We start from the raw sequence: 23004 nt of genomic DNA, 5'->3' as shown, positions 1-23004 counted from the left end.
CAATTTTTTTTCTGCTGGCCGTGCAGCATGCCTCGTGGGGTCTTCGTTCCCCAACGAGAGACCGAACCTGGGCCCTGCGCAGTGAAAGCGCCGTGTCCTAACCACTGGACGGCCAGGAAATTCCCCGCAATTACTCTAAGTAATAAGATCTAGAATTATCACTGACCATAAAAAAAAAACCAAATTATGCAAACTCTTTAACAGACTATAAATTAAATGAAGTTGAACTGAATTGATGCCTATGAATTTACACATACGATCACACTGTCAAAAATGTATTTCTTCCTGCAAAGGAAAACATAATTTAGGAACAGAAATCCAAGCATATACTTTTCTAAAAGTACAGTCATACTGCGTATTCGTGACATCGTTAGGAGGATCAAAAGCTCCCGACCATGGTGCTTCAGAGTCACTGCCGACAGGCGCTGAACTACTGTGAAAGAAGACAGAGGGCGATGTTCAACACGTGCCAAGTTTTGGGCCAAACCCCAGAGCAGCCAAGCTCGTACTACTGACATCTGGGGCCAGATAATCCTCTGGTGTGTGGCGGGGTGCGGGAGACTGTCCCGTCCACTGTGGGATGTTTGACAGCACCCACTGACACCAGTATCACACACACCCCCAATCAAATCAATCAGATGTGACCATCAAATATGTCTCTAGACTTTGCCAAGTGTCCCCTGGGGGTAAAAAACTGCCCCCACTTGAGAGCCACTGTCCTAAACCAAGAAAGAGATCTCTGGGAACCACCCATGTTTACAAGGAAAGCCAAAAGGAAACACTAAGAAAAACAACATACTTTGATTTGGTACAAGAGCCAGAAGTAGCAACAGATGTCAGAAAGGAAAGAAACGTCTCACCATTTTCGGGCCAGTTTACAACCAGAATTGACAGCCAATTTCAAGAGCTTATTCTTGAATTTAATTAATCAGAACGTAATGTCTATCTGCATCAGATTCCATCGTGAAGAAGTTCACCAGACTTTCAATCCCTCAGTTGGGACATGGCTGCTCCTGACGGCCCCTGCCCAGCCTGCGTGGGTTCGAGAGGAAAGGAGCAGCTTCTCGGGGGAAAGCAGTTTTCCTGATGACATGGAGGGAGGGAGTGTCTGTGGGGCTCTACCTGTGTGTTCTGGGCATTCAAGAAGACAAACGTCGTTTGAAAGAACAGTACACTGAATAAATCTGAACCGAAGGGAGGAAGGAAGGGCTGAATCACACTATCAACAGCACCTCATCAAGCACGTTTCATCAGCTGGAGACCACAGAAAATGCAATTGTTCCACCACATGGAATTCATGTCTTTAAATCAACAGGCGATGGTTCCGAGGGCACCCGGGACGCTTTATGGCTTTCGATAAGACAAATGAGCAACACCCCACTCCAGCCCATGGCACCCCAGGCCTGCTGAACAAACCCCACCCCTCCCCGGGCTGCCACCTGCACCAACTTAGTATGAAAACCCCGGCAACCGGTTTGGTCTTTAACACAACGGTCCACCCAGATGAGATCCACAAAAGACACTGTTTTGTCCTTGTTACTGTGCCCAGTTCTAATTAATTCTAACGGGAAACTCTCTCCGGGCTCCAGGGAACCACTTCTCTCAGAGTCAGGGCTCCTTTTAATGACAGCTACCTGGGTCATTTGAGCCCTTCTTGGATTTTATGAATAGAAAGGAATTGGTGAGAACTGGCCACCCATCCCAGTTACTGGGAACCCCCTACCAAAAAAAAAAAAAAAGAACAGCAGAGAACAATGAGAAAGCAGAAGGCTTAGAATAAGCAACACGCGTGTGCGCGCACACACACACACACACACACACAGAACGCAGCCCCAAAGCAAACACTGTGTAGTCCGGGGTTCTCCATCACTTCCAGACTGTGAAGAAGGCAGGGGAAGCGGGAAAAGAGCAGGAGGAAGAACGGGCATGTGCGCTGACTCGATGCGCTCAAGACACTGCTGCACACGCTGTACCGAAACACTACGAAGCAGGGATTAACCTCCTCGCTGCACAGAAAAGAAGACCGAGGCTCAGAGGATCCAGCCAGCCTCCCAGAAGGGCCAGAGGCGCGGGTGATGGAAGCAGGGGGGCTCTCCTGCTCTCCTGCCTCTGTCCCTGCACTACGACAACACTGACAGAGGACACCGCTCAGCCTCTCGCCGCCTGGATGACTGAACTCCAGGTGGAAGCAAGCAGCCCCTCTGAAGGCAGCTCCCGGAGACGCGCGTGGGCAGCGGCTCTGGGAACGCAGCCGGGTGGCTCTCGGCAGCAATGACACGGGTGCGTGCCCCGTGGACCGTGGGTTTGACTTCCACCACCCCAAGAGCTGACAACACCTGCAGGGCTTCCCCGGGCTCCCAGCTGCCTGACCCTCCTCCCCGATCACACACAGAGGCCTCCAAAGGGGGATGCAGCTCAACAGGACAGCGGGCTTGGCTGCCTCCGAGCTGGGTCTGTTTCTGTCCACGAAAGGGATTCATCCCCAGCGGCGCGGCTCAGATCCCAGCCCTGACGCCGGCGCTCTTCTCTTTGGCGGGGGACGCGGGGTGGCTTGCTCTCCGCATCAGCTGGGCCAGAACTCTCTCCTGAGCAGCGTCCTGAAGGTGGGGAAGCCCGACGCCATCGCTGCATCTTCCGAACTCGGCAGCTCCAGCGCTGCCCACATGACCTGGGGAGGCCCAGGGCTCCTCTGTGCCATAGCAGCCTCCTCTGGGCAACAGAGGCAACAATGGCACCGACCTCGCCGGACGGCATGAGGAATAAATGGGACCTGAAAACAGCATCTGGCTCACACCGAAACCTGTGCGTGGGTGTTCACAGCAGCTCTGTTTGTCGTAGCCTCAAACTAGGAAGATCCCAGACGCCTTTCAACGAATGAGTGGATAAACACACACTGGTGCACCCAGACTGTGGAATACTAGGCATAGGCGCTGGTAATGATACACAACACCTGGGATGGATCTGAAGGGCTGGAGGCTAAGTCACTAAAGGCAGTCTCAAAAGGCCGCACGTTGCATGAGTCCATTTATGGAACATTCTTGAAAGGATGAAATTACAGAGACGGAGAAGCCAGTTGTTGCCAGGAGCTGGAGAGGGTGACCATACAGATGGGGCATACGGAGCTTTCCTTGTGCTGATGGAAGAGTTCTGCATCAGATTACAATGGGGGTTGCTCGAATCTACACGTGATTATATTTCATACACTGTCCACATGCACCCACACACGCACGCACATAAGAACTGCTAAAATCCAGATAAGGGCTGCATTTGTGTCAACACTGCCCATGTCAGTCTCCTACTCTCGATAAGTAGTACCTTCACGTAAGATGTTATCAGCCGGGGAAGGCGGAGGAAGGTGCTCTAGACTTCACTGTACTATTTCTGCAGCCTCTTTTTGAGTCCAACGTTACTTCAAAATAGAAGTCTTCAAAAATAACGGTGTCTGATTCATGAACAGATAAACAAAATGTGGTCTATTCATACAATGGAATGTTACTTGGCAAACAAAAGGAATGCTACAAAGAAACTTGAAAACATTATGCTAAGTAAAAAAGAAACCAGTCACAAAGCACACATGTTACATGATTTATTTCATTTACATGAAATGTCCAGAATGAGCAGATCCCCAGACACTGACCGTAGACTGGTGGTGATCAGGGGCTGGGGGAGGTGGGAATGGGGAGTGACTCCTAACGTGTATGAGATTCTTTGGGGAGTGATGAAATGTTTTAAAATCAACTGTGACGGTTGCACAACTCTGTGAATACACTAAAAACCACTGAATTGTATGTGCACTCCAGATGGGTGAATTGTCAGCTGTGTGAATTATGACTCAATAAAGTTGTTAACCAAACTATGGCAGTGTCTGGCACACAGTAAGTGTTACAGAAGTATTTTGCCACGATATACTCATCCTTCTTCACCCGTAGGGGCCGGTTCTAAAGGTCACCTTTGGTGCACAAACATGGCAGCTCTAATGCTAAGAGAATCAGAATCAGTCTCCTTTAGGCACTGTGCAGACAGGGTCGAGTTCAGAGTCCTTGCCTCTTCCTTATACCTTTTCTGCCCCTCCCCCCAGTCCCTTGCATTCCACCAGGCTGGCCTAACCACTTTTCCCTAAAAAAAATAAAAGCTTTCTTATTCCTGACTCCTCCCCTTTGCCCACAGAGTCCCCGTCTAGAACGCCTTTCTTCAGTACGTCTTGAAATCCCATGCAGCACCGAACCCAACCCAAGTGTCCCTTTCAAGAGAAAGGTCCAGCCTTCCTCAGCTGCTCCAGCACAGGCTGATAGACCCTTCCTAGGAATTCCCACAACAGGAGATGTCTGCACCGTCCATGGCACACCCCATCCACACCACGGCTTTCCAGCACCTGTAATCCCTTACCCCCAAAACACAAGACACATCTCACACATCCCTGTATACTCCACAACGCTCCAGAAGTAACAGATTCAAAGGATGGTCATCCCAGAAACAGGAGACTTTCATAAAAGGTGGTCTGAAAAGTATGTTCTTGATGTGGGTGAGAATCGGGCCTCGCTGTAAACTGGGTGAAATACAGCAGCCAAGATGGCAACTCCAGAACCCAGACGGCCCTGTTCTCGGTGAGTCTGGGTTCTCTCTACCCCTCACAACAGTCCACGTGGGGCTCAGACAGAAGGAAAACGCCTCCCTAGGGGCCTATAGCACAGGCCACGTTGCCTCACAATGGTGCCAAACAAGGTTTTTATGGAAAATTCTGGTTGGTCCACAAGCAGTGGATGCCTGTCATTTTCCAAACACATTCTGAGAGGCACATACATGACAAAGGGAGCCTGTAAAAGGCAAAAGAGTCAAAAAACTCTGTTTATTATACATCAGCCATCCGAGGAAAAATAAGTACCTGAAACGCACAAGGGAAAAACCAGCAGCAACGACGCTTGCCTCGGAAGCACACGCACTTTAACAAGCATCTCCACTTCTCTCTCCTCAAGTTCCTGACTTCCAGAAGCTAAATAACACAGGAGCTTGCTATGAAGTGCCGACGCAGATACAAAGCATTTTCTGGTTACCAGATCACCTACTACAAGAAGTCCTGGGAAATCACTGTTTCCGGTGCGTACAGCCAATACAGTATTACTTAATTTTTAAGCCCAGAAAACGTGGAGCGGTTGACAGGATATTCATTATGGAATAAGAAAGAAATCCATTTTACAATTCCACTTACTCAGAGCCAAATGCAGGCAAATCCCTTCTTCCTTCTAGGGTTTATTTTTAGGCCTGTTTTCTGTCTTCAGTTACCTGTCAATGAAAAAAATACCCAAAGTCAGGCAAAACATATCAACGAAGATATCTCGAATACATTCTCGACCGTTCCCGAAGCAGGCAGACTTCTGAAATAGGAGGTCTTAAGAAGCTGAAATAATAACGGCGTCAGATGGTGGACCACCACCGTAGGTGAACGGCAGGCTTACGTCTCTAGGTAAAGCACACGACGCGACTGTCCACACGCACAAATCTGTTCAGAAGTCTCGCTGAGAACCGACTGTGATCACATCCCCAGGGAATTCCAGTCACTGAAACATCTACCCATCTCTCATTTTTCTCTAGCATCCTAAAACACGCTAAGTGAAAACACAGGTATTTCTAGATTCAACGCAACTCAGCACATGCTTACTGAGAACTACACGCCCAGTCCTGTGGAAAGCGGAAACGCTGCTCAGTGCGGCCCTGGTTTCCGGGACACCTGAGGTCTGCCGTCATGTGACACTTACCCAGCCGGACAGTGAGAAGGGGGGGTGGGGGGATCTCAGTGAGGGGAGATCAGTGACAATAAACTCGTCAGAAAACTCACAATGAGACCGTTTAACAGGAGAGAAGTGATGTTGCTCAAACTGGTAGTGGGAGACAAGGGACCAGCGGACAAGGAGCTGAGTTTACACCGGGGGCTGGGATGGAGCTCTACGAGGAGGGAGTCCTCGAATGGGAGCGAGAGTGGCCAGCAAGTGCAAACGTCCCGTGGTGAGATCGACCTTGGCGACTGGGAGACAGGGAGGAAGGTCAGCGGACTGGGCAGCAGAAGTGAGTGATAGCAGGTCCTGGATGACGGAGGACTCTGCAGCCCTTGCAAAGGACTCTGATCCTTTCTTCTTGACCTCTCTTCACCCAGCAGCAGACTGAACGAGAAGAGAAAATGTGACCATCTCTCTACTTAGAAACCCTTCAGGGGCTCCCATCGTTCTTAGAACAAAACCCGAAGCAGCTCTGGCTCAGCAGGGGAACACAGTGGCTCACACAGTGCAGGTGCGGAAGATGAGAGACGAGATGGAGAGGGACGCGCAGAGTCTGAGGTGTCCTGGGGGTGCGACCCGGAGGACGCACGGGTAGGGCGGAGGCGTGCTGGGGAGGGGGCGGAAGAAGCAAGGACGACTTCTACGTTCAGAGCTTGAGCAATATTTGGACTGTGGGGCCATTGCCCGGGAGGCACGAAGGCTGAGCGGAAGAGAAATTAAGGGTCTTTTAAGGTGTGAACTTTGACCCGCCCACTGGCTCTGCAAGCAGGCTGTTAACTAGGTAGTTAAACACACAGGTCTGAGCAAGTGGGACGGGTCACAGTCACAGAGTTAAGTCCGGCAGTAACCATGACCTCTGAAGCTGTGGGCCTGGAAGGAAGCATCTGATGCAGGATTTCTCATCCTCGGCACTGCTGGCATTTAGATCAGACCGTTGTGTCTGCGGTGGGGCTGTCCTCTACGCTGCAGGATACTGAACAGCATTCCAGGCTCTTCCCACTAGACACCGATAGGAATCCCCCATCCTCCCAAGCGGTGACAACCAAAACTGACCCACACTGCCCACGTCCCCTGGAGGGCATACTCGCCCCGTTGAGAACCACTGGTCTCAAGATGGTCATGCTAAGTGAAGTTAGGTCAGACCGAGAAAGACAAGTGATATCATACGATATCACTTACATGTGGCGTCTGAAAAATTGATACAGGGAATTCCCTGGCAGTCCAGTGGTTAGGACCCCGAGCTTTCACTGCCGAGGGCCTGGGTTCAATCCCTGGTCAGGGAACTAAGATCCCACAAGCCGTGCAGCACAGCAAAAATAAATAAATAAATATAAATAAATAAATAAATAAATAAAAATAAATGATATAAATGAGCTTATTTACAAAACAGAGACAGACTCGCAGACATAGAAAATAAACTTACGGTTACCCAAGGGAGAAGGGGGGAGGGATAAATTAGGAGTTTGGGATTAACAGATACACACTACTATATATGAAATAAAGAACAAGGACCTACTGTATAGCACAGGGAACTATATTCAGTATCTTGTAATAACCTATAATGGAAAAGAATCTGAAAAAGAATAGATTATACATAAATAATCGACTATATATATATTATATATAATTGACTATATATTTAATATATATAGTCGGTAATATATGTGATATATATAATCAACTACATATATAGTATATAATCAACTATATATTATATAATCGATTATATATATAATATAGTCGATTATATATATATTATATATACTGACCACTGAACCCTGAGAAGAAGGACCTGGCCAATGAGACAGAGGAGAGTATGGCAACGTAGGAGGAAATCCAAAATAGTGTGGTGTTCTTGGCTTCTAGTGACAGCCGTCTCTCAAAAATCAGGCAAAGACTAGCAAACAACTGCTACTGAGATGGAGGACAAGGAGGACCGCGGCTGACAGGATGACCAGGACTCATGCACACCGTCTTCTCCGCATGGAAGAAATCTAGAGAGGCTTCATGGAGGAGGTGGCACTTGTTGGCGCAAGAAGTCAGGCAAGGTAGAAGAGAAAGGGGCTACTGCTTGAGCGGTACTGGAGGCAACGAATGGGAGCAAGAGGAAGGCACGGAAGTTTCCCAAAATATCGGGGGATGCTCTCGCTATTACGGTATTCAGGAATGAGGATGCTGACAGCAAGCAGAGTACCGGAGGGCCAGTCGGTGCAGAGAACGCGGCTGCCTCAATCCAGCAGAGGGAGGAAGGCGTCGCCTGAACGGTACGGACCAAAGTCACTCTTTGGGCCACCAGTGTGAGGACAGCTGCAGTGGTTGTGCATGCTGGCTCCAGGACTGCCCCAACAAGAGCTGGGAGGCAGGGGGACCAGAGGCTTCCCTTCTGACTTGCTCCTGCGTCATCCTAGACCCCCTACCCCCCAAAGGGGCTCTGTCTGGACCATCAGGAATTGAAGTTCAGGAGCCCCTCGTGAGCTTCTGGCTTCTTTTTTTTTTCCTTCATTTTGTCTAAGCTGACAAGGAAGGGCACACGCTCCTGGCAGATCATGCTCAGAACGCTGAACTGTATGGAGGTGCTGACAAAACACGCCAGAGGCCTGATCCCTTTCACTGCCCTGTTCTGTCTCCCTTCCACAGCATTACTGTGCACATGCATTTTATTTGTTTAAATGAAAACGTTAAAAAAAAAAAAAAAGAGCAGAGTTACAGGCCTCACTTTGCTCCTAATTAATTATAAGAAACTCTCTCTGAACCAGAGACTCTTCAGCTGTGAAATGAGGGTATTAAATTATTTATGAGGTTTCATCCACATCAAAAAAAAAATCTGAGGAACCGTTTTCCTGTTGACTTCCTTTGTAAATTCTAAGGGAAAACACCTTGCAAGGAACCGAACCAAGAACTTGCAAAAGAATTGCTGGGGGAGGGAGGGAGGGAGGGAGGGAGGGAGGGAGAGGGGGGTGGGGAGGTAGGAGGAATGTATCTCGTCCTGCAGCCAACTGAGCAGAGAAATATATCCAAAGCGCGCATTTTTTTCCCTGAAGTTGCCATAATGATTAACATTTCCACTCTGGAGAAATTCAGTTGTATCACCCTGAAAATAATGTGAAAAATCTAAAATATGTTTTCCGAAGCCACGGTGCATGACAGAGGAGCCGCGGTTTCCTCCTGAGTCCTTTTCTTTTTTTAGTGAGCCCTGAATTAACCGGGCCAAGAGCCAGGGGCTAAGACACATTCTGGTCCCAAAGGCAGGGGTGGGCGGCGGCGGTTCACGGTGCCAGAGAATTCCAAACCACTTCATTTGCTCCGTGTGGGGTTCAAGCTCTGCGTGATGAAGCTGCTGTTTCCTGCATTGCCCATACTGTGCTGACCAGCGTTTTTATATATTGAGATGATTCCTTCCATACCAGATTTTAAATCCTTTAAATCGGTGCTTCTCCAATGGCGCTGATTTCGCCCCCCCGGCCCCAACCCCGGGACACCGGGCAACGTGTGGAAACATTTTTAGTTGCCAGGACTCCGGGGAAGAATGCTACTGGCATCTGGTGAGGCCAGGGAGGCTGCGAAACATCCCACAGCACACTGCATAGAGCCCCCTCCACAAAGAATTATTTGGATCAAATGTCAGTATCACCAAGGTGGAGAACCCCGAATCTGAACCATACTAAAACTTCTATAATTCTGCCCAAGGTATATATACTGTGCACTTTCATTTTCCAAACCATTTTTATTCTTTTCAAAGTAGTACACGCACACAGGGGAGGCAAAACACTCCTCCTTTTTCACGGCAAGCTTTCCAGCACCATCTATCCTCAATTCTACTTCACAGAGCAACCACCTTCAAACCTTGCAACTGTTTCTGTTATTGGCAGTGCTCCCTAGTATGGACTTCCATGTTTCTAAGTAAGCTGCTTATAATATATCCTATCAACGTCAGATACCACTTAACTTGATTTTCTCACACATGGAGGAGGATTTTTGGTTTTTAAAATTCCCATCACCAATCCTGGACTTACCCTCCCATGTTTCCCCAACAGTATAACATTTGGGGGGTTAAATCTAGACTGCACACGTATTATTTTGACAATGGAATCGGTACCGCTGAGCAAGCAGTATAGTGTGATTACGATTCCTTTCTTATGCAACTCTTAAATTTTCCTGGGATTATTAGTTGCCTCTGTTTTTATTTTCTTTGATAATTCCTCCAACACCCTCCACAACCTTTCAATTTTTAACTCGGATAATCTGTCACAGTTCCATGTCTATCCTGCCCTCACCCCCACCCCCTCTCCCCAAATATATACACACCAGACCTTCCTCTGGTCTCTGCTCCAGTCTGTACTCGTCAGAGGTGGGTCGGCTCAGAGCAGATGCCCCGAGATCACACCAGCATCCTGAGAATTCCTTCTGCCTCTTTCTGTTTCCAGGACCCCAAATCTTCCCCTTTCTTGGTTTACTCTCTCATTCTGATGGGACACATTCTCTAGTAGCTTCCTGAGAAGTGATGTATGAAATCTAAATTATACTGATATCCTGAACATGGACAAACAACTTTATGCTACTCTTAATTAACAACCAGTGAGGGAATGACTTCAAAATTCTGAGTGAAAATAAATTTTCATAGAATTCTAAGCTCAGTCTGTTTTCTAATTTAAGAAATATGATGTCATTCTGATTCAAAATCCTTCCTATGACTTTTTTTTAAATCTAGAAAGTGCTTAGATACTGCCTTTATCCCTGATTTTCTAAAATGACATGATGATGAGCCTTCATGTAGTAATTTTTTTGATGTGCTGAATTTTTATTCACTGCTCTAGTCACTTGGTTTGAAATTTCTCTCTTCTTCAGACTTGAGGTATTTTCCCCTCCCTCTCTTTCCTGGAATACCTGTTAGGCAAAAATCTAACTAACCATCTCTCATCTGATAAAGCTTTCTGCACTGTACTTTCGTTATCTAGTAAGGTATTCATTTAGCCACATGTGACTACTGAGCACTTGAAATGTGGCCAGTACAACTGAGGGCCTGACTTTTAAATTGAATTTAATTTTAATTAATTTAGTTTAAAGAGCCACACGTGGCCAATGGCTACCATATGTGACAGCACAAATCTAAAGAGGAAAAAAAAGACAGCAATGGAAGATCAGTGCCGTTAGCACCCACCCTGAGATGATATTAAACACGAGTTCAGAAGAAAAAATTGAGAGCAATTTCTAAATCCCCGCCGTTACTATTTCCAATATAAGGTTCTGTGATTTAATTCCTTAGGGCCTCCTTCCTCGTTAAGAACTTGAGGACCTTTTAGAATGATATCACACAAGCAGAAGCATCCCTCTGCACCTAAGACTGGATTTTATTACACCCAGTGTGTAAACAGGGCAACCGAGGGCCCTCTTTCATCTGAGGTGAGATAGGAAGGTCCCTCACAAAACAGAAATTTGTACCGTACTCACAACATCATAGCAGAAAATAGCAGCGAAACATAAAAAATAATAAAACACAAGGGACAAGACAACTGGTAGGTTGCTAATGGCAACTTCTCTGAATGCCACCTCATGACGGCAGTCAGGTAGCCCTCACCCCATCACACCTGGGTGTAGAACACGGCTCTCTACCTATGCTTTGGCAAGAAACACTGCTTCTGCATAGTGGACGCTCCAGGGGATAGAAACTGGAACAGCACACAAGGCCTTCTCTGTGCATTCATTCATTCGCTTACTCATTCAACAAATGTCACAAATATCGTAAACTGTCATCTATCTATTAGCAACAACCGAGACAGAAAACAGAACAAAACCAAACTGCACAAGTCCTATGCACCTGCCACAAAGCCAAGCAGCCTCTTGCTTCATCAGAATCACTGAGAACCACTTTATTATGGCTGAGAACAGAATACAGCCGCATGCCCTAGCTGTGCATTCAAAACAAACAGCAGGATTCCAACCAAAAGAAAGTCACTCTTCTTTTTTAAACTTCGAAGAAAAACAAACGTAGCACTGTAGGTACAGGGAAATAAATATTCAGGAAACATCATTCATTTTTAATTTAAGAATCAATGGGGAAACATATTTTCTTCATATACTCTTCAGGTAAGTCATTTAATATCCATTCGTTCCTGCAAAATGACATTTTATTATGCTTGCAGGTTTTACAAGTTCAGTGTAAAAGTATGAGTTATTCAAATGAGGAGAAACAGAGACACTGACCAAGACACATAAAAACTTGATTTCTTCTTTAAAGCATTATGACACTAATAACAAGTATTTAACGCTTGTAGAATTCGCAAAATCAGTATTGTGAGCATGCATTGATGTATATGAGCACATATATATAGACATGTGTATCATTTACCCATCACCCCACAACAGCAGATTCAACCATATACATGTCACATGTGACGAATGCAAAGCACTTTCCCAACTCACACCATGATATGCCAAATAAATCCCATATACAAAGACCAAGACAGGACTTGTCACATGAAAATCTGGTATGAGAGAGGTAACATAACATGACCCAATTGGGCTTACAACTATATAATCCATCCAGAGCTAATATCAACGGGAAAAAAACCACGAAAAACTTTAATAAGCTATCAGTCGCACAATATTTGTTTGTAAGCGTTAAATTTTATTCAGTGGCATGAAATTTTATTTAGTGAGAGGAAAAGAATCACAACATTTAAAGATGATACCTTAAAGTATTAGGATAGGGACTTCCCTGGTGGCGCAGCGGTTAAGAATCCGCCTGCCAATGCAGGGGACACGGATTCGAGCCCTGGTCCAGGAAGATGCCATATGCCACGGAGCAACTAAGCCTGTGCGCCACAACTACTGAGCCTGCGCTCTAGAGCCCGTGAGCCACAACTACTTAAGCCTGAGCTCTAGAGCCCGTGCTCCGTCCTCAGCGAGAGAAGCCACTGCAATGAGAAGCCCGCACACCGCAACGAACAGTAGCCCCCACTCGCCGCAACTAGAGAAAGCCCGCGCGCAGCAAAGAAGACCCAACGCAGCCAAAAATAAATTTATTAAAAAATAAATAAAGTATTAGGAAAGCATGATCTTTCTTATTCAGCAAATTGTCAACCAACAGCAATCTGAATCTCTCCCCACAGATATAATACCAAACTATCGATATAATCTTCAGGTGACATATCAGTTTCTGGTCTATAGATGACACAATGAGGGTACCATGGGGTAGAAAAGAATGCCAATTAATCTCTTCCTCAACTCCCAAAGCACTCTCTCCACATTTTGCAATGAGCACTAAGTGTACTTTTAAATGTAATTGTCAAGCACGTTATTTATTCACTGAAATTATCATAGAAGTTTCTGAACGCCATATGGTCCTGATGTTCATGTTTCAGTTTCTATGATTTGCAAACACATCCTACTCTCCCACCCCTCACCTGGAAAGGTCAAGTGTACCGTCCTCAATTTCATTTAGCAACACAGCAAGCAAATCCCTTTGGGAAAACAATTAAATTCAATTCTGTGCTTACCTAAATACCTCAAAATCTAGGACACCAATGGCAATGATCAGCTAATTCAAGAACAGAGTATTAAAACACACGTGCACACACACACACAAACAGGCACACAAACACATCTTCCTATTCACAAACCAAAGTGCTTCTTCAAGTGTCACCTCCCTATTTAGGACATCAGAAAGATATCCTAAGTAAAAATAAAAATTTAGAACTAAAACCAAAACACCCAACACTCTCACACAAATACACTAGAGTTTCACTATACTGAAAGAAGCTCAAAAACACTCATAAGGCAGAGACCAAAATTATGCAACTCTCTGATCCTTCCCCTTTGGAAACAAGATGCCCTCAAAATGACTTAAACCCCAGCCTTTTCCAAAAGTGGGAAAAAAATTTTTTTATTCGTCAAATTAACGACTGGGAGGTGGTGGGTCACTAGGAATTCTGTTTCAGTTTGCACTGAGGGTCAGTCCTGCCCCCAAGTCTTTAGACCAGTGGCTCCCAGCTGGGAGTGACTGCGGTCCCCAAGAGATGTCTGGAGACGTTTCAGGTGGCCACACCTGGGGCTGAAACTGAGGGTTTCTCCATCACCAGCAAGCTCATGCAGTTCATCTAACAAACACGTCTCCAGTCTGTCTACAGCTGCCTCAGCACACCACAGACTCTGTCTGGCCCTGCCATGCCTCACCCCCGAGCCCCAATCTTTTGCCCCGGCTGTTAACAAGCTCTCCTAGCTGGTCTCACGTTCCCCAGCCTCGCGCCTTTGCGAGAACCCATGCGTTCGACCCTGAGAACTGTATCGCCGGTAGCATCTCCAAGTCACCTGCCCTTCTCACCCTGTCTGCAAGCGCCCCACTGACCCCACGCCTTGCTGCCAGGGGCATTTCTTCCAGGCACACCCCTCGGGTCCCATAATGAACGTGAGAACTGAGATGCAGCTCGGCCTCAGCAGCTCTTCTGGTTTTGATACGGACATGTCCTGCTATTCCATCCAGGATGCAGTTGGCCTGGCAACTAGAGTGGGGTAGCTGGGGCCAGAAGGGCTGTGACAACCCACCCCCGGCCGGCTGCACGCATCCTTGGGCCAGGCTTCCCCACGCCTGCACGAAGGGGACAGGTAATGACGGAACCCTCACGACAACACCAGGGGTGGACCCCACCATGCACACGCACAGAAAGGACAGAGAATCCTCCCTGGCACAGAGAGACCACCACCGAAGCACTGGAGAAAACTCCTTTCACCACTGTGGTCCACACATTCCGGAATCAGCTTACAGCCTCGTCACCAAGTGTACGTGTGGCCCCAGACAAGAACCTGTGAGCCTCCTAGTTCCCTCTCCCTGTAAAAACGGGACGAAGGACGCCTACGTTACACGACGGTCGGGAGGAATAGAGACCTTGACTGTAAGATACACAGCACAGCTCCTGGCCCATCAAAGCAATTAATCAGAGGCCATTACTACGGGCTGTTATTAACGGGGAATAGCCAAGGCCCTGAACCGATCCAGAAAAATCATTCCAAATCTTTCCTTCTCATAAAATCGAGGAATAGGTATTCTTCCTGCACTAATTCTTTATACTTGTTTAGCGGGAGACCCATAAGAACTTTTACTTCAATAACCTTGATTTCATTTCCTGCTTTTCAACTAAAGTTATGAAGCATAATCAAGGCTCTGAGGCCCAGTTTTCAATGGAGTTTAGAGGAAAGTGCTCTACCACTCTGGTGGAGACAGAAAAAGAATTTCCGCTCCATTCAATGTACCTTTAAGCCCAGGAATTTATTTTTTAATGGCTTTTTTTCCCCAGTAAAATTAAATGATTCAGGACTTTCGTTAATTGTTATGAATCTTTCTTTCGTAGATTCATTTCTAAAGAACTTTAATTTTCACGCTTGAAAGGCCTAGAAAGTTTAACTAGGGTCTGCTCACCAGCTACTTTTGACTCAGTCCTCATCATACTAAATTTAGACATACACTTTGCCCCGACGGACTTCAACAGCACACATTCAAGCAGCCACATTAAAATAACATGCTGCTAGCGCATCAGAACTCAAAAGCCACCGTAAGCTGGCAACTTCCAAGAAGACACAGCACTCTCTCATTCCCTAAAATACCTAATAATTTCCCACCTGGGAAAAGAAAGGAAGAAAAAGATTTGAGGTGGGTCCCAAACACACACACACACAAGATAGCAAAAGTAACATGATTAACTGGGTAAATCAGGGCAAACAGAAGTTAATGGCACGAAAAAATGAGATAAAGCTGAAAGGTGAGGACAGGACCCAAAGTTTGCCATCAGACACAACTTTACATCAGTTGGAAGGGAACTATATAAATCAGATTCCGAGTTTCCTAGACATCGATTCAAAGAAACAAATATAATTAGATGCTTGATTCACAGTATCCAAAAAATGAAGGAGATACAAATATCAAAAACACAGCCTCTAGAGTTTGATACACATATAAAATTTCTCCCATGGGTCCCAGAGAGGAAACTGTGGACTCAGTAGAACTCTACCCTCAGTAACTGCTGTCCACCCGATTTTCACTGGGTCACTTTTAAAATAACCCTCAGTGTTAGATAACCATACAGCACCAAAGCACAGCTCAGTAAATCAAATTTACAAGTGGGTAACAATATGGTAGCAGCATGTAGATCTCCGCACAGCCCAGTTTACTCCAAGGCTACATCTTAGAAGTGCTCCAAGTCCCAACTGGGGGGCGGGTCTCCTGGGGTCGCAGAAACACATTACAGTATATCGTAAACACATTTCAGTGCCAATAAATATACCACTGCTACAGTATTGCTTCTAATGGTTGCCTAGTAACTGACTGTATGGGCTAGATCATACTGTGATTTTCACCACTGCGTTCAATTGCTTGGTATTGTAAGCGATGCCCCAATAAAACAAGGAGAAACATTTTGTAAGTGTCAAAAACTTTTGCGAACCACCTACACTAAAAAAAAGAAAGCTGGGGCTTCCCTGGTGGCTCAGTGGTTAAGAATCCGCCTGCCAAGGTAGGGGACACGGGTTCGAGCCCTGGTCCGGGAAGATCCCACACGACGCAGAGCAACTAAGCCCGTGCGCCACAACTGCTGAGCCTGCGCTCTAGAGCCCGCGAGCCACAACTGCTGAAGCCCGCGTGCCTAGACCCCGTGCTCCGCAACAAGAGAAGCCACCGCAATGAGAAGCCCGCGCACCGCAACGAAGAGTAGCCCCTGCTCGCCACAACTAGAGAAAGCCCGCCGCAACTAGAGAAAGCCCGCACACAGCAACGAAGACCCAACGCAGCCAAAAATTTTTTAAAAATTAAAAAACAAAGCTGCATTTTATTACCTAATGTTTAAGGGAAAACACCTAATAGCAAGACTACATAATGGCAGTTAATTCCAAGGCCTTTGAAATTGTTTATGTTTCTGTTAATCACAATAGGGTCTAAAGGTATTTGCAGAATAGCAGCACACACGACACGTGAAACCATGCCTGGTATGTGTGTGAACAAATTTCCAGGCTTCCTGAGAAATAATTACAAAATATGTGGCATTAAAACTTTTCCACAAATTTGAGTTGAGAACTTCAGGAAAAACATCATGACCTAACCATGACCTTCATTTTGGGACAGCAAGATATTCACCTGTCTTTCTGCTTGAGACGATCCTGGTTGATCCCCGCCGTCCCAAGGTAATTATTAACAGTGCTGCCTTTCCCTCTCAGAAGTGCCTGAATTTGGACAATAAATTATATGGCCGCTCGAGTCAACAACCAAGATGGCCTAGGTTCCAGAACAACAAGCTAGGAATGCTAAGGTCCCAGACATGGGTTTCTGCATAAAGAAGAAGGAAGTTATTAAATCTGGAGATCCTAACACAGCGAGGGTGGTGGAAACGGCCCTCGGTCAGAACCACGTGAACTGTCAAAGGAAGCTTCCTACTCTGCTGTCTTGAAATAATCCACTCCTTCCACACAGCCAACAAGTGTAATGACCAGGCCTCATCCTTCCCACTTCTCGGGGACATCTGGCATTACTGTTTCTATAACCCTCGCCTCCACTGGCTCATGTCACAGCCACAGTTATCCAAGTGAATGGGTCCAGAGCAATCCAGCTGCATACAACTTGTTGCATACAACTTCCCCCTGCCTCATCTTTCCCCCTGCAAAGCCGCACATAAATCTTCCTAAACCAAAGGTTTAGGAACTCATCACTCAAAATACGTAATGGAAAACATCACTGCTCTGGAAAACACCCAACTCACTCCTTGCAGTTCCTGACTGAACTCCTGGTTCCTACACCAGAAAAGCAGAAAAGCAGGCGGTAGGGACTAATACCAGGTCAAGAATAAATTGTTAAACTACTGTAACTGATGCCATCTATGGTAGCAGAGTCACCCCTCCGCACCCAAGTTGTGCCCATCCTAATCCCCAGAACCTGTGAATATGGCAGGTTCCCTGGAGCGGGGGAGTTAACAGTGCAGATGGAATTCAGGTTGCTAATCTAACCCTAAAAAAAAAAGTTATCCTGGATTACACAGGTGGCCCAAAGTAATCAGGGGAGTCCTTTTAGTGGGGAAAAGGGTTTCAGGACAGCCAGCGTCCAAGCAATGCAATGTGAGAAAGACTCAGCCATGGCTGGCTCTGAAGAGGGAGTAAGGAAGGGGCCAGGAGCCAAGGAACACAGGCGGCTTCTGGAAGCTGGAAGAGGCAACTGAAAACAAAACAAAACAAAACAAATATTTCCCCTAGAGCCTCCAGAAAATAAGTGTCCCTGCAGACACCTCAATTTTAGTCCAGGGAGACCCGTGTTGGACTTGTGACCTCCAGAACCGTGAAGTACTAAACGTACGTCATCTTAAGCCCCTACGTTTGTGGTCCTTTGTTCCAGGAACCACAGGAACCAAATACAGCCTGCTTGCCGAATACCAGTTCCCTCTGTACTATAACCCCTTTAAGAGGGGTTATAATCTGGGCGTCAGGGAATGTGCAGTGCGATCCATGTGTGGTCTCTATAGCTGCTTGAGAAGCTGCAGCATCAATGCTGGCTGAGCCCTGAGTCTCTGCGGCCTCTGGGCGGGTGTGGGGGGGGTGGTGGTGTCAGTGCCACCGTTTCTTCCTCTCTTGGGCATCACTCGTTAATTCCTCTGCTCTCCCATCTGCTCAGACCAAGCTTTATGAGATGCTCATTACCCTATAGAGACACAGAAGATCCGCTCAGCTCCCTTCTTCAAGGAACTCGTGATCTTTAAAGCAGGCAATGAAAACCCCTCATTTCCTACTCAACAAGCGACGCTGTGGGCCTTACAACTGAGGTTGAGGAAGTTCTTTGAGAGATGATGACAAGTGCTGGTGAGGATGTGGAGGAACTGGAACGCTCACACATCGTGGGTAGGAACGTACAACGACACAGCCACTTTGGAGAACAGTCTGGCTGTCCCTCAGAAAGTTACACATGGAGTGACCGTATGGCCCGGCAATTCCACTCTGAGGAATAGACGCAAAAGAAATGAAGACAGACGTCCACACAAAAACCTATGAACAATGTTCACAGCAGCTCATTCATAAGAGCCAAAAAGTGGAAACGGCCCACACACCCACCAACTGATGAGTGAATAAGCAAAATGTGGCATATTCATAACAGAATATCATTCAACAATAAAAAAAGAGTGAAGTACTGATTCACACAACATGAATGAACGCTGAAAGCAGTATACTAAGGACTCCCCGGGTGGCGCAGTGGTTAAGAATCCGCCTGCTGATGCAGGGGACACGGGTTCGAGCCCTGGTCCGGGAAGATCCCACATGCTGTGGAGCAACTGAGCCCGTGCGCCACAACTACTGAGCCTGTGCGCCACAACTACTGAGCCCACATGCCACTACTGAAGCCCGTGCGCCTAGAGCCCATGCTCCGCAACAAGAGAAGCCACCGCAATGAGAAGCCCGCACCCCGCAACGAAGAGTAGCCCCTGTTCGCCGCGACTAGAGAGAGCCCGCGTGCAGCAACGAAGACCCAACGCAGCCAAAAATAAATAAATAAATTTAAGAAAGCAGTATATACTAAATGAAAGGTCAGACACAAAAGACACATATTATATGATTCCACTTGTTTGAAATGTCCAGAACAGGCAAATCCATAGAGACACAAAACAGATTGTGTTGCCAGGGGCTTCATGGGTAGGGGAGTAGTGCCAATGGGCACAGGGATTCTTTTTAGGTGATAAATGTTCTAAAATTGTATTGTGGCGATGTCTGCACAACTCTGTAAATTTACTAAAGATCACTGAATTGAACATTTACAACAGGTGAATTGCGGTATGTCAATTATGCCTCAATAAAGCTGTTTTTTAAAAAAACCTCTCTGAGATCCTTAAAGCAAAGATTATCTATGTATATGTGCACAAATGTACAACAAAACATGCAGTTACATTGTTATCGTACAATCTAAAATCTAGAGACAACTTCCAATTTTTTTTAAAAATGAAAACTTTATTTGCTCTGTTACAAAGGATTTAAATAAGCTCATTGCCTCTAATGTCAAATGCCTAATTGCATAATTTAAGCTGGTAAGAGGCCTATAGATAGGCTTTCTCATTCAAATTACACCTGAACAATAAGTTTTATTGCATCAACTCATATTTATACATAACATGATTTTCAGCCGGTTTGAGATGAAAACTGAACACGTAAAACATTTCTTCTTATAGTCACAACAGAATCCAGAAGATGAAACTCACTAGAATATCTGCTTATTAGGACTCAAGAATCGTAACACCTGAAGCCCTAGTTTAAGTGGATTTTAAATTCAGTATAAGTGGATTAAGAAATCCAATTTTCTGGTGTCATACATGACAAAAGCTTCAAGAATGACAGTAAATTATATATTTTTAAATTGCCCAGTAGCTAATAAACCTGTTGTTGGGTTTTTTCCAGATGGTGTAAATTTCAGCCCTGCTTAGAAAAAAAAAAAAAAAAAGACGTATGGAACTCACACACTTTAATGTCAGCTCATTTCTGTGAAAGTACTCTTTTATGTTGGACTGAACCATCATTACAAAATCAGAATTTTGTAGGGCTATTATTTTTCCCAGGTTCTGCAAAAGAACATGGTCAAATCTGGTCAATCTTGGCAGCACACGTCACACTGGGCAGAAACAGGATCTAGGAAGATGGCAACAGCAAACACCGCCAGGCTGTATGTCTCACTGCAAGAGGAGGAAGTAAAGTCCTGGACCCTGACCTCCTACCACTTGCTAGCTGAACCCCTTCGACCCTGCATATGAAACTCCTGACTGGAGCACCTAGACGGGTGTGTCCCCTATCTTAGTTTGCTATGGCTGTTGTAGCAAATGACCACACACTCAGCAGCTTTAAGCAACGCAGACTGTGCTACACTCTGGAGGTCAGGTGTCAACAGTGGGTCACAGGGCTGTGCTCCTTCTAGAGGCACCAGGGAGGGGAGAAGCTGGGTCCTGACCTTGTGCAGCTTCCGGAGGCCGTCCGCCTTCCTTGGCACATGGGCCCACATCACTCCAGCCTGTGCTTCACTGGGCACATCCCCTCTGATGCTCACCCCCTCCTCGTCCACTCCGACGTACCTCTGTGGTGACGACTCTGGGCTCAGGAGGATCATGTCCCCACCTGCAGATCCTGGAATCACATCTGCAAAGTCCCTTTTGCCGTGTGAGGTCACACGTTCACAGGCTCCAGCATCAGGCCTGGGACGTCCTTCGAGGGCCATGACTCTGCCTACCACAAGTACCAAGGACCAACTTGAGAAATGTGAAAAGAACCTGGAGTCTATGAAACATGACACAAGAGTAAGACACGGCGGCGGGAACAGAGATTGGAAACAGCAGTGTTCATTTTTCCAACGTTGACCGGTGGTGGTAGTAGCCTTTCTCTGCTTTAGGCCAATCCACACATTTCTGCCTGTTTCTGGTGGCCTCTGGCCTCCACCTCACCATCTGTACAGAACTGTGGTCAAGGGAGCGGGCAGAGGTGGGCTCCGCCTTGTGAACTTCACGGTTCAGGCTGGAGCCCCAGAAGTGGAGGCAAGCCCGGCCAGCTCCTACTCGCGGGAGCTTGCCTTGGAAGGCACACAAACTCTTGAGTCTTACCCTATCTAATCCTCCCACGGACTACAATCCCCACATCACAGATAAACAGACCGAGGCCAGATGATTTTCACAGGATCACACAGCCACGCGGCAGCAGAGTCCCAGACCGGCCCCTCGTCCACCGCACAGAAAGGCCATGGCATCTTCCTTCCTCAAAGGCTACGGGGTCAGCCCAGCCCCTAAATGCCTCCACTCTCTTTTTCCTAAAACACCCAAACCAGAAGCACGTGACCTCACAGCCAAGAGAAATACAACCACGAGATTCACAGCCCCAAATGGAGGCACAGTCGAGGCCCCCTCGGCAAGCTGGGCCCAGCTTTGCATGACGTGGCCCTGCCCGCTCGGCGCCTCACACACCTGCCCTGCTCCCTCACCTAAGGGCCTTGCACCCACTCGTCCAGCAGGTCCTTCTCAGGGCACACGGCAACACCGATACCTTCACCCCAGCTCTGCCCCCTGCAATGGGGGCCACTGGCACCACGCCTGCCTCTCCGAAGAGCTGGAGTTCTCAAGGGGAGCGATGTGCTTGTTCTCTATGACGCCAAGCCAGCTGAGCGCCTGGCACAGCACGTGCTCATGAAACGTGGGCACCGTGAATCCACATTCTTCACCTCCACGGTCAAAGCTGAACATGGACAAATGTCCCATGTCCTCTCCACAAACATTTTGGAACACAAGCATTTCCAAAAACTAGCATGTGCCAATACAGTTCTTCCTCCATGTTTACAGGGAGCTGTATGTTCGCATAAGAGCCCCTCTCTCTTTACCCGTCTCTGCTTCTGGACCAGGAAGTTGTATAGGAGAACAGTGCAACATAACCAACTTACGTGTGCAAAAGAAAATTTTGTTGAAATGCGCCACGCTAAAAATTAGAATGTTGTAAACTACATTTTGAAAATATGAAATCAACTCTACTTTGCACCCTTGAGTGGAAGAAGAAACGAGGCCCTTTGGTCTTAATGTCACTACCACCACCATCATCAACGAGACATATGCAGCAGCACACAGGAAATTACAATCCCCGGGGAAATGCTGGGGATTCATTTTAAAACCAGATTTCAGGGCACAGTCCCACAGCACACGTCCTGTGTACAGTGGCAGTGTTGTGTGTGCATGCGTCTGTGTGTAAGAGAGAGAGAGAGAGAGACAGAGTGCATGCCTGTGCACATGTGTATATGTGTCTGTGCATATATAATATCTTACATTAAAAAAATCATGAAGTGGGACTTCCTGGTGGCGCAGTGGATAAGACTCCGCACTCCCAATGCAGGGGGCCCAGGTTCGTTCCCTGCTCAGGGAACTAGATCCCACATGCATGCCACAACCAAGAGTTTGCATGCCACAACTAAGGAGCCCACATGCCTCAACTAAGGAGCCAGTGATCCACAACTAAGGAGCCCGGGAGCTGCAACTAAGGACCCCGCCTGCCACAACTAAGGAGCCCACGTGCTGCAACTAAGGAGCCTGTGAGCCACAACTAAGGAGCCCGCCTGCCGCAACTAGGACCCCGTGCAAATAAATAAATAAATAAAAATAAAATTTTTAAAAAGTCATGAAGTGAGGCTCCAAAACACCCTCGAGTCCCGAGTTTGCGAGCCTCAGTACTATGAACGTTTGGGTCCAGTCGTTTCTGGGGGTGG

General features: G+C 46.9%; 1 protein-coding gene across 5 annotated transcripts in view; it reads right to left on the bottom strand.

The window, feature by feature from the left end:
* Positions 1-23004, bottom strand: part of TBL1X (transducin beta like 1 X-linked) — a 236742-nt gene that overhangs the window by 140554 nt on the left and 73184 nt on the right. For all 5 annotated transcript variants that reach the window (XM_082375729.1, XM_082375730.1, XM_082375728.1 and 2 more), the window contains exon 2: positions 5207-5280. The gene's annotated coding sequence lies outside the window, so the exon portion shown is untranslated. The remainder of the gene's footprint in view (positions 1-5206; positions 5281-23004) is intronic.

The sequence above is a fragment of the Balaenoptera borealis genome, assembly GCF_965194805.1.
Source record: "Balaenoptera borealis genome assembly, chromosome: X".
Classification (NCBI taxonomy): domain Eukaryota; kingdom Metazoa; phylum Chordata; class Mammalia; order Artiodactyla; family Balaenopteridae; genus Balaenoptera; species Balaenoptera borealis.
This window is presented reverse-complemented; position numbering and strand designations above follow the sequence as displayed.